The sequence below is a fragment of the Pecten maximus genome, chromosome 9 (assembly GCF_902652985.1).
Source record: "Pecten maximus chromosome 9, xPecMax1.1, whole genome shotgun sequence".
In the NCBI taxonomy this organism is placed as follows: Eukaryota; Metazoa; Mollusca; class Bivalvia; order Pectinida; family Pectinidae; genus Pecten; species Pecten maximus.
Window position 1 is genome coordinate 21,646,390 of NC_047023.1, and position 16,483 is coordinate 21,662,872.

The following is a 16,483-nucleotide window of genomic DNA, read 5'->3' on the forward strand; positions in this document are numbered from 1 at the left end:
AATAACTTAAACATTCTCTCAAACGGCAGGTTTGTTGTGTAAATCACTTGAATAACATCGAAATCGAGATGGGGATATGGCGTCCAGCTAAACGCCTGAAGATGGCGTCAATATTTAGGATGAGAGATTGGTTTACTACAGTATCATATTCCTTGTCACAAAAAGGGCAAAAAGCTGTTTCCCACTTTTAATTGTGAAAAAGTTATCCAATTTAAATAGTAAAAAGGTGAATTTTCCACTTTTAAAAAGACAAAATGAATTTAAATGCGAAGGCATAATTTTGTAAATGCTTCAATTTTATTGGGTATACCATAGACATGATTGAATCAGGAATACTACAGACTCTAACAAATCATCTATATATCTCGATCTTTACTTAAAACAGGGACAGCTTACAATTAAGCTTCATGATAAGCGTGATGGTTTCGATTTCCTAATTGTTAACTTTTGATTTCAAGATAGGTACTCAATGCTTCCCCAAAGTGCTATGTGCCCATGTCCCATGCCAGATGATCAGATATTGAAAGGCTTCAAGAAGTAGTTATTTCCTTGTACAATGTTCGATGCTATGCGAGCTTGTGGTTTCGTTGTAACAGACCCGGTTTTCTTTTGAGACATTACCCGGATCCTTTGTCAATATGTCGGTTTACTTTTCCGAAATTGCCTGGATCCGTTTTCAGCAGACTGGTTTTCTTTTGCGACATCACCAGGATCCGTTGACACCAACCCGGTTACCTTTTGCCACATTACTGGGATTTTACATACATGTAGATTGACATGGTAGTTTCCTAACACCCTCGGATTTTCAAGCATAACAATCGGCGATATGTTAGTTTTGCATTTCATCTTCAAAATATCAAATAATAACTGAAAAATAAGATTGTCCGGTTTTCTCTTCTGGGTAGTAATTACAATTCATATTTTGATTCTGTGCAAAATCTTTGCATGTGCAAATTAACACTGGTTTATTACCAGAGAGGGCAGTCAAATGATTAAAATGGATTTTAAGATCACATTTCGCCGATTAATTTAGATGTTTTAATCCCCATACAAGACGTACCACATATCGGCGATAGCTATAAGTGATGTTGACTATGTGGTGAGGGAGTTATGTGAGATAATCAGTGTTACACACATTCTTAAAACATGGCTGTCATGTTATATAAACGTATTTTCATATTTTAATCTGCGCCGTGTATCGCGGTCAATGGAGAATCTGTGCATGTTTTACAATACAGGAAATATAATGATGCTCCGACACTATATAAGATTAGAAACGTGTTACAAGCAGAGCAGTAAATCCGGACGCATATTGTAAATAATGTGTCCTGACAAATCCAAACCTTTCCATATGCTCCAACAAGGCCCTGATATAAACAGATTTAAATCGAACCAGCAGGTGCATATGCGCGATCGCGAACATATCTATTGGTTACAGACGTCAGCGAATGCGGTATGGTATCTATTAATATACCCTGACACAGTTTAATATTGCATACCTACGTTACCGAACGAGAGCTGATACAATCTGTTGAGTTCGTGAGTTGAAGAATGAAACTAGACATTTGTGTAAGATTAGGCCAATACGCCCCATTAACGTTTGAAATAACGGAGATTGATTTATAGATGTATGTGTAGTGGTACAAAACAGGTAACGTTAAACAGTGTAACCACAACGCATTTTGGCACGTGCAGCGTTGAACTTACATGAAAGCCAAAGTTCTGTTCTACAAGTGTTCTGTCGAAAGACACGTTCACAAACATGTAGGTCAAGACTTCGTTATATCTATAACACACGTGGAAGATAAACTAGAACTCGAAATAGGAGTACCGTTTTGAGTATTCTCTGTGCAAAGGGTCAAGATGCCATGATCGCGTCACATCAGAAAGGAATATTGATAAACTTGGCACATCAATAATGGTAAATTTATCAACACGGGGTCACATCAATTTATTCCTCCACAGAGATATTAAGACAATTTAGCACTTTTATGATCTTACTAGTAACGGTTCCAGTTCCGTGTAGTCAGGAATCGACATTTCCCAATCTTTAAATGTAGGCAATGTGATATAAACTAGGCCATGTGATATAAACTTGGCCGTTACTCCATTGTCCGCGCTGGGAGTGTGGTGTACAAGGTCTGAGACAACTACGTCACCTAATAGACATTGACGTGGACGGACTTGTATATATATATAGTCTTTTGTCGCTTTGGAAGTATGAAAAGGTCGGCAACTACAGTCACACTTACTTGTGCCCTGGACTTGGCCATTTGATAGACGATGTTGGTTTGAATCAAAAGCGAGCATTCCATATTGAACTTCAACAGTATATGTTCTTATATAGATGTCCTCACAGACAATGACATCGTCATGCATAAAGATGTACACAATAACGACGGAATCTCGATTTGATGTCCAGCAATTCAACATAAAGATCTTCGATAACTTCATACATTCCGTTTTAATCCTACAATAATAAATTTCGGTTTCTACATTGCGATCAAAATTGTCTGTTAAGTGGAAGAATCAAAGTCTCCATATCTGTATCATTCATTGTTACAATGTCCTTTAGTTTAATCTATGTATTCATCACTGCCTTACATTACTATAGGTTCGTCACTGTCTAACATTACTATAGGTTCATCACTGTCTAACATTACTATAGGTTCATCACTGCCTTACATTACTATAGGCTCATCACTATCTTACATTACTATAGGTTCATCCCTATCTTATATTACTATAGGTTCATCACTGTCTTACATTACTATAGGTTCATCACTGTCTTACATTACTATAGGTTCATCACTGTCTTACATTACTATAGGTTCATCACTGTCTTACATTACTATAGGTTCATCACTGTCTTATATTACTATAGGTTCATCAGTGTCTTACATTACTATAGGTTCATCACTGTCTTACATTACTATAGGTTCATCACTGTCTTACATTACTATAGGTTCATCAGTGTCTTACATTACTATAGTTTCATCACTGTCTTATATTACAATAGGTTCATCACTGTCTTACATTACTATAGGTTCATCACTGTCTTACATTACTATAGGTTCATCACTGTCTTACATTACTATAGTTTCATCACTGTCTTACATTACAATAGGTTCATCAAATTTCTTACATTACTATAGGTTCATCAGTGCTTTACATTACTATAGGTTCATCACTGTCTTACATTACTATAGGTTCATCACTGTCTTACATTACTATAGGTTCATCACTGCCTTACATTACTATAGGTTCATCACTCCCTTACATTACTATAGGTTCATCCCTGTCTTACATTACTCTAGGTTCATCACTGTCTTATATTACTACAGGTTCATCACCGTCTTATATTACTATAGGTTCATCACTGCCTTACATTACTATAGGTTCATCACTGTCTTACACTACTATAGATTCATCACTGTCTTTCATCACTGTCTTACATTACTATAGGTTCATCACTGTCTTACATTACTATAGGTTCATCACTGCCTTACATTACTATAGGTTCATCACTGTCTTACACTACTATAGGTTCATCACTGTCTTACATTACTATAGGTTCATCCCTGTCTTACATTACTATAGGTTCATCACTGTCTTACATTACTATAGGTTCATCACTGTCTTACATTACTATAGGTTCATCCATGTCTTACATTACTATAGGTCCATCATTGTCTTACATTACTATAGGTTCATCACTGTCTTACATTACTATAGGTTCATCACTGTCTTACATTACTATAGGTTCATCACTGTCTTACATTACTATAGGTTCATCACTGTCTTACATTACTATAGGTTCATCACTGTCTTACATTACTATAGGTTCATCAATGTATTATATTACTATAGGTTCGTCATTGTCTTACATTACTATAGTTTCATCACTGTCTTACATTACTATAGGTTCATCACTGTCTTATATTACTATAGGTTCATCACTGTCTTATATTACTATAGGTTCATCACTGCCTTACATTACTATAGGTTCATCACTGCCTTACATTACTATAGGTTCATCACTGTCTTACATTACTATAGGTTCATCACTGCCTTACATTACTATAGGTTCATCACTGCCTTACATTACTATAGGTTCATCACTGCCTTACATTACTATAGTTTCATCACTGTCTTACATTACTATAGGTTCATCACTGTCTTATATTACTATATGTTCATCACTGTCTTATATTACTATAGGTTCATCACTGTCTTATATTACTATAGGTTCATCATTGTCTTATATTACGATAGGTTCATCACTGTCTTATTTTACTATAGATTCATCACTGTCTTATATTACTATAGATTCAACATTACTATAGGTTCATCACTGTCTTATATTACTATAGGTTCATCACTGTCTTATATTACTATAAGTTCATCACTGCCTTACATTACTATAGGTTCATCACTGTCTTACATTACTATAGGTTCATCACTGCCTTACATTACTATAGGTTCATCTCTGTCTTATATTACTGTAGGTCCATTACTGCCTTACATTACTATAGGTTCATCACTGCCTTACATTACTATCGGTTTATCGCCGTCTTACATTACTATAGGTTCATCACTGTCTTACATTACTATAGGTTCATCACTGTCTTACATTACTATAGGTTCATCACTGTCTTACATTACTATAGGTTCATCACTGTCTTACATTACTATAGGTTCATCACTGTCTTACATTATTATAGGTTCATCACTGTCTTACATTACTATAGGTTTATCACTGTCTTACATTACTATAGGTTCATCACTGCCATACATTACTATAGGTTTATCACTGTCTTACATTACTATAGGTTCATCACTGCCATACATTACTATAGGTTCATCACTGCCATACATTACTATAGGTTCATCACTGTCTTACATTACTATAGGTTCATCACTGCCATACATTACTATAGGTTCATCACTGTCTTACATTACTATAGGTTCATCACTGTCTTACATTACTATAGGTTCATCACTGCCATACATTACTATAGGTTCATCACTGCCATACATTACTATAGGTTCATCACTGCCATACATTACTATAGGTTCATCACTGTCTATATTACTATAGGTTCATCACTGTCTTATATTACTATAGGTTCATCACTGCCATACATTACTATAGGTTCATCACTGCCATACATTACTATAGGTTCATCACTATCTTACATTACTATAGGTTCATCACTGCCATACATTACTATAGGTTCATCACTATCTTACATTACTATAGGTTCATCATTGTGTTACATTACTATAGGTTCATCACTCCTAGTCCTCCCCTGGTTCGTGTATTGATGAAGCCATCATCGCTCTACCCCTTTTACGCTGTAGACGTTGTTTAATATTACATCACGCGGAATGACGTCACAACATGTTCACATTTCGGAAATTAAGAGCACCAAAACATCAAACATGGATTAATCGACACAGTATGTTAATTCAATCTGTTTTCTCTGTGATTTGCATGCCTTTATGGCTCCGTGAGAGGAATGGTTTTCATACAAATTTACTTCCTGAGACGAGCGCTGCTGTTTGTGTCAGCAAATACTTCTTAGTTCTCTATCTAAATTACTGTCAGACCATCGTTATTGGGAACCGAGTCAGGACTTCGTTATCCACTTCAAAACAAACAAAAGTGTAAATGAGACATCGTGCTTAGGAGAAACATTAGAGAAAGGCATGCTGATGTTAGAAATCGCAACGAAATCTCTACAAAATCAAATTGCACAAATTAGAAAAAACCGACCTAGCTAAAACCGAAATGTTTGGTGCCTGCTGCGATGCCGCATTTATCAATAGTCTAACAGATTAAACGACAGCGGATCGTCTCCGGATGACGCCTGTTAGTAGCGACGCAAATGTATTATCGAAGTTGGTTTTGAAGTTAAATCAACAGACAAGGAGCGATTTTATCCTGTAATTCTGCACACCTTTACCAACACGTTTAAGTACAGAATAAAGGTTTCTTGATATCTAATACTTATGATAAACTAAATTGTTTACTCATGCAAGTTGTGTGGAAACAAGATATGTATTAGTTGTTTATCATTCAAGGAATATAGCTGGGCGAGATAAGATATCACAAAATGCAATATACAAAATATTTGCAAACGGTTATATATTTATATAATGTATATATTACCTAGTGTAGAAGATCAGATGTGATAGGGCATTGTTCAGTAGATGTTTTAAAGACACATAATTTATACGAAGGAAGAGACAGTGTGATTACTATTTACAATCGTTTAGAAACCATTACAGATTCCTGTACATCACCAATTACTACAAGCCTCCGCTGGAGTTCCGCGAGTTCAGTAAAGTCACTCTAACGAGACTCATTGTACAATTGGCTATCTGCATAACATTCATGGCCGCCTGGAGAATATAATCGTAAAATATGTCCACTTTACAAGACGGACAATGTACGCTCTCAATGTACCCTTACAAAGGCCAGACTTAATGCATTTGACTTTATCATATTACCTGATTGATCTTACCGTAAACGTTCCGTGTGGCCTTGTTGAGCGACACATTACGTACAAGATATAAATGATCAATTCTGATTTGAACATTTCTTTCGGTCTGTTTCGTGTTTTTGTCACCTCCTTTAATATACACTTACGAGAAAACAGCTGTATGATGCCCCTAACATCACTGGCGAGTCCTAGAAGTACGAAACAGCTATGATGCCCCTAACATCACTGACGAATCCTAGAAGGACAAAACAGCTGTATGATCGCCCTAACATCACTGGCGAGTCGTAGAAGGACTAAATAGCTGTATGGTGTCCCTAATATCACCGACAATTTTTATGAAGACTGAACAGCTGTATGGTGCAATTAATTTGGTTTTAGCTTCTACTGTATCTCATAACGATATCTTAAAAAATCTGAACCCTCAAAGTACGATATATTCCTTATAAATTGAGCACAACGCTACAACATTTTCTCCCCCGTAATGAGCCTCACAGTAAGATATTCTGCAAATAGTGGGATTATGTTGTCGTTGGTCAGTCCAGTAGCAGAGTAAAGCCCCGTTAAAAAGCCCTATTGTACGACATTCTGCCTGATAGGAGCCTGCATGACAATAATATAGATCTTGCTGATTAATACAACAACAGGCCCCCTCTTAGTAACCCTAAATCTAAAGTTGCTTCCAATGGTGAAGCAGATGACATTTTTCTATGGTCACTGACATTAGTAATAGCTATGGATTATACTTGGCGAAATTGTCACGTGTTTCATTTGAAATGATGAACAGATCCATTTCCAGCGCACACGCGTATCCCAGCAGTTATCTGGAGTTATGGAGGAATGGCATTCGGTGCTACCAGTAAATAAAACAAATTAATGCAATTTAAACGCCATGCAATTAGCATCCTAATAGGTTTTCTGGCTACCAAAAAGCATATAACATTGTAAACGAGTTCACTACATTACTGAGTAAGTGGTGAGCTCTTAGCATGTACCAATGGGCGTCTGTACGCTCCAAGAGTCAGCCCCAGTTCCAAGGTAGAGTCCTCATGTATTATGTAAAGTACGCCGACTATCCAGATACGTATGGTTGGGTAGACTAAGGATACACAGCGGGCATAATTAACATACATATTTAATCTTAAACAATAATATATAATTATTACACACAGACCGTAAATGACAGACGACGTGTGTAGGCCCTTGTGATCAGGCAATCGGCATATAGAATAACTTATCGAAGGGAGACTCATTACCCAAGAGTCTGGACAAACCTGTATGTTGCTATTCTGTACACTTACTAAAGCTGACAGTGTTTTACATATACTATGAGTCTGGCCATGATAAACCTTTATATGACCTACGGGTCTGGCCATGATAAACCTTTATAAGGCCTACGGGTCTGGCCAAGGTAAACCTTTATAAGGCCTACGGGTCTAACCATGATAAACCTTTATATGACCTACGGGTCTGGCCAAGGTAAACCTTTATATGACCTACGGGTCTAACCATGATAAACCTTTATATGACCTACGGGTCTGGCCAAGGTAAACCTTTATATGACCTACGGGTCTGGCCATGATAAACCTTTATATGACCTACGGGTCTGGCCAAGGTAAACCTTTATATGACCTACGGGTCTGGCCATGATAAACCTTTATATGACCTACGGGTCTAACCATGATAAACCTTTATATGACCTACGGGTCTGGCCAAGGTAAACCTTTATATGACCTACGGGTCTGGCCATGATAAACCTTTATATGACCTACGGGTCTAACCATGATAAACTTTTATATGACCTACGGGTCTGGCCAAGGTAAACCTTTATATGGCCTACGGGTCTAACCATGATAAACCTTTATATGACCTACGAGTGTTGCCATGGTAAACCTATCTATGACCTACGGGTCTGGCCATGATAAACCTTTATATGACCTACGGGTCTAACCATGATAAACCTTATATGACCTACGGGTCTGGCCAAGGTAAACCTTTATATGGCCTACGGGTCTAACCATGATAAACCTTTATATGACCTACGAGTGTTGCCAAGGTAAACCTTTATATGACCTACGGGTCTGGCCAAGGTAAACCTTTATATGACCTACGGATCTGGCCAAGGTAAATCTATCTATGACCTACGGGTCTGGTCAAGGTAAACCTTTATATGACCTACGAGTCTGGCCAAGGTAAACCTTTATATGACCTACGAGTCTGGCCAAGGTAAACCTTTATATGACCTACGGGTCTGGCCAAGGTAAACCTTTCTATGACCTACGGGTCTGGTCAAGGTAAACCTTTATATGACCTACGAGTCTGGCCAAGGTAAACCTTTATATGACCTACGAGTCTGGCCAAGGTAAACCTTTATATGACCTACGGGTCTGGCCAAGGTAAACCTTTCTATGACCTACGGGTCTGGCCAAGGTAAACCTATATATGGCCTACGGATCTGGCCAAGGTAAACCTTTATATGACCTACGGATCTGGCCAAGGTAAATCTATCTATGACCTACGGGTCTGGTCAAGGTAAACCTTTATATGACCTACGGATCTGGCCAAGGTAAATCTATCTATGACCTACGGGTCTGCCCGAGGTAAACCTTTATATGACCTACGGGTCTGGTCAAGGTAAACCTTTATATGACCTACAGGTCTGGCCAAGGTAAACTTTTATATGACCTACGGGTTTGGCCAATATGAACCTTTCATTGTCCTATGAGCCTCGTCAATATAAACCTTTTCATGGTCTATGATACTGGCTAATATCAACCTGTATAGCCGAGATAAACCTATATGGTCTATGAGTCCGGTCGAGATAAACATGTATGGCCTAGGAGTCCGGCCAATATAAACCTATATGGCCTTTGAATCCGGCCAATATAAACCTGTATGGCATATGAGTCCGGCCAATATAAACCTGTATGGCCTATGAGTCCGACCAGTATAAACTTCTGCATGACCTATGAGTCCGGCCAATATAAACCTGTATACCCTATGAGCCACGCCAAAATAGGCATGTTTATGGCCTATAAGCCTGGCCAATATCAACCAGTATGGCCTATGAGTCCGGCCAATATCAACCTGTATGGCCTATAAGCCTGGCCAATATCAACCTGTATGGCCTATGAGTCCGGCCAATATCAACCTGTATGCCCTATGAGTCCGACCTATACATAACGTTTTATAGCCTATGAGCAAGGCAAATATATAAACCATCATGGCTTAAAGTCAGGCCAATAGCAGCCTTTCTTGTGTCTGTATGATTACTAGGCCTGTGACCCGATCGGTCTCTATAGGGCCATCCATGTAATTTCAATATGAAAAACTATTTCGAACACAGGGACTACAAAAACAACACAACAGTGGACACTGATGAAAGACTTACCTGCGAGTCAACGTCGGCACAGGAGAGTTCCAAGATAAACTGAATGCTGAAATACTCAATTCCGACGTGGAGTGTTTATTGTAACACCACGGTCCACGTGCACAGCCCGGAGACGTCTACAAACATCCGTGGCTGGGAATACATTTCATCGCGTTAAGATCACACCACGTGACACAGTCGAGTAATTAATTATCATAAATATTTTCATAACACTTACTGCGGTATGACAAGTGGTACGATATAGGCAATCAGAGCGAACGATGGCTTGTGATCGAAGTGAGCTTGGTACAGTGTCAGCAGCCGGGTTCGTCAAAGATACAACTGATGCACGTTTGGAACGAGAAGGTACCACGGAACAGCGATTTTATAGCACTGCTGTGAAAACTAGAGTTTGTATTTATAAACCACTTAAGTTCTAATATCAATGACGTATGTTACGTTGTTCGTACGAGTGCCTACATCTCGTAAGAACCTTGCTTAGTGCTAGGACATTTACACGGCTCATAAAGATAATGTAAAACAAGAAAATAGTAAAAACTTGGCAAACTATTTTACAGGTACAGTACGTACAGGATACAGAATCATTAAAGGCCTTATATTCTAGAGAAACAATGTGGATATGCTGACTTTAATACCGAATAACTACGAAAATTTGCATCCGTAAGCGAAAACATCTAGCTATGAATGTATAATCGATGACTTGTATTCATGGTCGAGCGCTCCAACATGGAAACGGTTTTCGGTCAGAATGGACACAAGCAGGCAATTATCATTAAAAAAAAAACCATTATGATAATAGTACTTTAACTGAACACTAATTTAACCCTTCATTTCATTCATTATTTTGGATTTCTACCTACATGCTTTCATCATTTAATTTCGCTCATTGACAATTTCATACCCTTTGATTGAATTAGTACCATTTAAGAAAACCTCCAGAAGTTATTCTGTTTATATTGATGTTAAATTTATTCCTTTGATTCATTGTTGACATATTAACTCATTCGTTATTTTTGTCCATCTTATACATTACACCTTCAAGTCAATTATATTGACTGGTCTTACCAAATTGAGCGGAACTGGAGTGGGCTGAGCGCCCTGTGGACAAGTAGCTCAAAAGACAAGAGCATCCGTCTAGAGTTCGGAAGTCCATCGTTCGAGACCCCGTCTGGGCGTTGCATCTTTCTTCTCCTTCTACTACATTTAGCGACCAACTAAATATACCACAGGAAGGTGGAATAGGGTCTTGTCTGTGTGTTCGAGGTCAAAGACTTCGTTCAAGGAGGGAGGAATGTGGCGGAACTTGACTGGGCTGAGCACCGGTGGCCTGGTAGCTCGAATGGTTAGAACGTCTGTGTAGAGTATGGAGGTACCGGGTTCGAATCACGGTCTTGCCGCTGCATTTTTGCCTCTTGCTATACAGGTATGATACTTAAGTCTTGGACAAAGGACAGGTTAATGTCTTAACTGTTTCGGTACTCACCAGTCAGAATAGCGATATCTGCCAATCATATTAACTTTAACGTATCATTTGTTAATGTTTAACTATACTAGTACTATAGATTTTGAAGGAGTAAGGAGCTAGGATTTCGGACTTTACGGGTGAATTTTTAGATACTCTAAAAATCGCCTACATCAATGCGAATTCCTTTTGCATCAATCTTAATAATAAAGAAATTGTACTGTATTTTTCTAGTAGTATAATGTCGTATAACCGATATCAAAGATTTTTTCTGAACAGAACAGGATCAAAATGTATGCCATCCCATGAATAACCAAAGCATGTTGTACACCGTTTTATAATGGCGATCGTCATTTAGGAACCACAGCTACACTATAGCAATTACATGTAAATAGCTTGATTCCATGTATGTCATTACAGATACATGTATTCTAATACGGTCACTCAGGAACAGTTCAATACATAATCAACATTTAGCTAGGGACGAGGATGTCATATAAGCAAACATCATCTACAATATGTATACTATTAATATTACAAACCCTACAGTACCGACCAATACTACTTTACTAATATTACAAACCTTACCGACCAATACTACTGTACTTATATTACAAACCGTACCGACCAATACTACTGTACTAATATTACAAACCTTACAGTACCGACCAATACTACTGTACTAATATTACAAACCCTACAGTACCGACCAATACTACTGTACTAATATTACAAACCTTACAGTACCGACCAATACTACTGTACTAATATTACAGTACCGACCAATACTACTGTACTAATATTACAAACCCTACAGTACCGACCAATACTACTGTACTAATATTACAAACCCTACAGTACCGACCAATACTACTGTACTAATATTACAAACCTTACCGACCAATACTACTGTACTAATATTACAAACCTTACAGTACCGACCAATACTACTGTACTAATATTACAGTACCGACCAATACTACTGTACTAATATTACAAACCCTACAGTACCGACCAATACTACTGTACTAATATTACAAACCTTACAGTACCGACCAATACTACTGTACTAATATTACAAACCCTACAGTACCGACCAATACTACTGTACTAATATTACAAACCCTACAGTACCGACCAATACTACTGTACTAATATTACAAACCTTACAGTACCGACCAATACTACTGTACTAATATTACAAACCTTACAGTACCGACCAATACTACTGTACTAATATTACAAACCCTACAGTACCGACCAATACTACTGTACTAATATTACAAACCCTACAGTACCGACCAATACTACTGTACTAATATTACAAACCCTACAGTACCGACCAATACTACTGTACTAATATTACAAACCCTACAGTACCGACCAATACTACTGTACTAATATTACAAACCTTACCGACCAATACTACTGTACTAATATTACAAACCTTACCGACCAATACTACTGTACTAATATTACAAACCCTACAGTACCGACCAATACTACTGTACTAATATTACAAACCCTACAGTACCGACCAATACTACTGTACTAATATTACAAACCTTACAGTACCGACCAATACTACTGTACTAATATTACAAACCTTACAGTGCTAACCAATACTACTGTACTAATATTACAAACCCTACAGTACCGACCAATACTACTGTACTAATATTACAAACCTTACAGTACCGACCAATACTACTGTACTAATATTACAAACCTTACAGTACCGACCAATACTACTGTACTAATATTACAAACCTAGTACCGACCAATACTACTGTACTAATATTACAAACCCTACAGTACCGACCAATACTACTGTACTAATATTACAAACCTTACAGTACCGACCAATACTACTGTACTAATATTACAAACCTACAGTACCGACCAATACTACTGTACTAATATTACAAACCCTACAGTACCGACCAATACTACTGTACTAATATTACAAACCCTACAGTACCGACCAATACTACTGTACTAATATTACAAACCCTACAGTACCGACCAATACTACTGTACTAATATTACAAACCTTACAGTACCGACCAATACTACTGTACTAATATTACAAACCCTACAGTACCGACCAATACTACTGTACTAATATTACAAACCTTACAGTACCGACCAATACTACTGTACTAATATTACAAACCTTACAGTACCGACCAATACTACTGTACTAATATTACAAACCCTACAGTACCGACCAATACTACTGTACTAATATTACAAACCTTACCGACCAATACTACTGTACTAATATTACAAACCTTACAGTACCGACCAATACTACTGTACTAATATTACAAACCTTACCGACCAATACTACTGTACTAATATTACAAACCTTACCGACCAATACTACTGTACTAATATTACAAACCTTACAGTACCGACCAATACTACTGTACTAATATTACAAACCTTACCGACCAATACTACTGTACTAATATTACAAACCTTACCGACCAATACTACTGTACTAATATTACAAACCTTACCGACCAATACTACTGTACTAATATTACAAACCTTACCGACCAATACTACTGTACTAATATTACAAACCTTACCGACCAATACTACTGTACTAATATTACAAACCTTACAGTACCGACCAATACTACTGTACTAATATTACAAACCTTACCGACCAATACTACTGTACTAATATTACAAACCCTACAGTACCCACCAATACTACTGTACTAATATTACAAACCTTACAGTACCGACCAATACTACTGTACTAATATTACAAACCCTACAGTACCGACCAATACTACTGTACTAATATTACAAACCTTACAGTACCGACCAATACTACTGTACTAATATTACAAACCTTACAGTACCGACCAATACCACTGTACTAATATTACAAACCCTACAGTACCGACCAATACTACTGTACTAATATTACAAACCCTACAGTACCGACCAATACTACTGTACTAATATTACAAACCTTACCGACCAATACTACTGTACTAATATTACAAACCTTACAGTACCGACCAATACTACTGTACTAATATTACAAACCCTACAGTACCGACCAATACTACTGTACTAATATTACAAACCTTACAGTACCGACCAATACTACTGTACTAATATTACAAACCTTACCGACCAATACTACTGTACTAATATTACAAACCCTACAGTACCGACCAATACTATGTACTAATATTACAAACCTTACCGACCAATACTACTGTACTAATATTACAAACCCTACAGTACCGACCAATACTACTGTACTAATATTACAAACCTTACAGTACCGACCAATACTACTGTACTAATATTACAAACCTTACCGACCAATACTACTGTACTAATATTACAAACCTTACAGTACCGACCAATACTACTGTACTAATATTACAAACCCTACAGTACCGACCAATACTACTGTACTAATATTACAAACCCTACAGTACCGACCAATACTACTGTACTAATATTACAAACCTTACCGACCAATACTACTGTACTAATATTACAAACCTTACAGTACCGACCAATACTACTGTACTAATATTACAAACCCTACAGTACCGACCAATACTACTGTACTAATATTACAAACCTTACAGTACCGACCAATACTACTGTACTAATATTACAAACCTTACCGACCAATACTACTGTACTAATATTACAAACCTTATAGTACCGACAAATACTACTGTACTAATATTACAAACCTTTCAGTACCGACCAATACTACTGTACTAATATTACAAACCCTACAGTACCGACCAATACTACTGTACTAATATTACAGTACCGACCAATACTACTGTACTAATATTACAGTACCGACCAATACTACTGTACTAATATTACAAACCCTACAGTACCGACCAATACTACTGTACTAATATTACAAACCTTACCGACCAATACTACTGTACTAATATTACAAACCTTACAGTACCGACCAATACTACCGTACTAATATTACAAACCCTACAGTACCGACCAATACTACTGTACTAATATTACAAACCTTACCGACCAATACTACTGTACTAATATTACAAACCTTACAGTACCGACCAATACTACTGTACTAATATTACAAACCTTACAGTACCGACCAATACTACTGTACTAATATTACAAACCTTACCGACCAATACTACTGTACTAATATTACAGTACCGACCAATACTACTGTACTAATATTACAAACCCTACAGTACCGACCAATACTACTGTACTAATATTACAAACCCTACAGTACCGACCAATACTACTGTACTAATATTACAGTACCGACCAATACTACTGTACTAATATTACAAACCTTATAGTACCGACCAATACTAATGTACTAATATTACAAACCCTACAGTACCGACCAATACTACTGTACTAATATTACAAACCTTACAGTACCGACCAATACTACTGTACTAATATTACAAACCTTACAGTACCGACCAATACTACTGTACTAATATTACAAACCTTACCGACCAATACTACTGTACTAATATTACAAACCTTACAGTACCGACCAATACTACTGTACTAATATTACAAACCTTACAGTACCGACCAATACTACTGTACTAATATTACAAACCCTACTGTACCGACCAATACTACTGTACTAATATTACAAACCCTACAGTACCGACCAATACTACTGTACTAATATTACAAACCTCACAGTACCGACCAATACTACTGTACTAATATTACAAACCTTACAGTACCGACCAATACTACTGTACTAATATTACAAATCCTACAGTACCGACCAATACTACTGTACTAATATTACAAACCCTACAGTACCGACCAATACTACTGTACTAATATTACAAACCCTACAGTACCGACCAATACCACTGTACTAATATTACAAACCTTACCGACCAATACTACTGTACTAATATTACAAACCCTACAGTACCGACCAATACTACTGTACTAATATTACAAACCTTACAGTACCGACCAATACTACTGTACTAATATTACAAACCCTACAGTACCGACCAATACTACTGGACTAATATTACAAACCTTACCGACCAATACTACTGTACTAATATTACAAACCCTAGAGTACCGACC

The 16,483-nt window shown here is 37.2% G+C and overlaps 1 protein-coding gene across 1 annotated transcript in view; it reads right to left on the minus strand.

Annotated features, from left to right (window-relative positions):
* Positions 1 to 10,137, minus strand: part of LOC117334410 (cAMP-dependent protein kinase type II regulatory subunit-like) — a 73,224-nt gene extending 63,087 nt beyond the window's left edge. The window contains exon 1 of the mRNA XM_033894012.1: positions 9,898 to 10,137. The gene's annotated coding sequence lies outside the window, so the exon portion shown is untranslated. The remainder of the gene's footprint in view (positions 1 to 9,897) is intronic.
* Between the last annotated feature and the right edge of the window lie 6,346 nt (positions 10,138 to 16,483).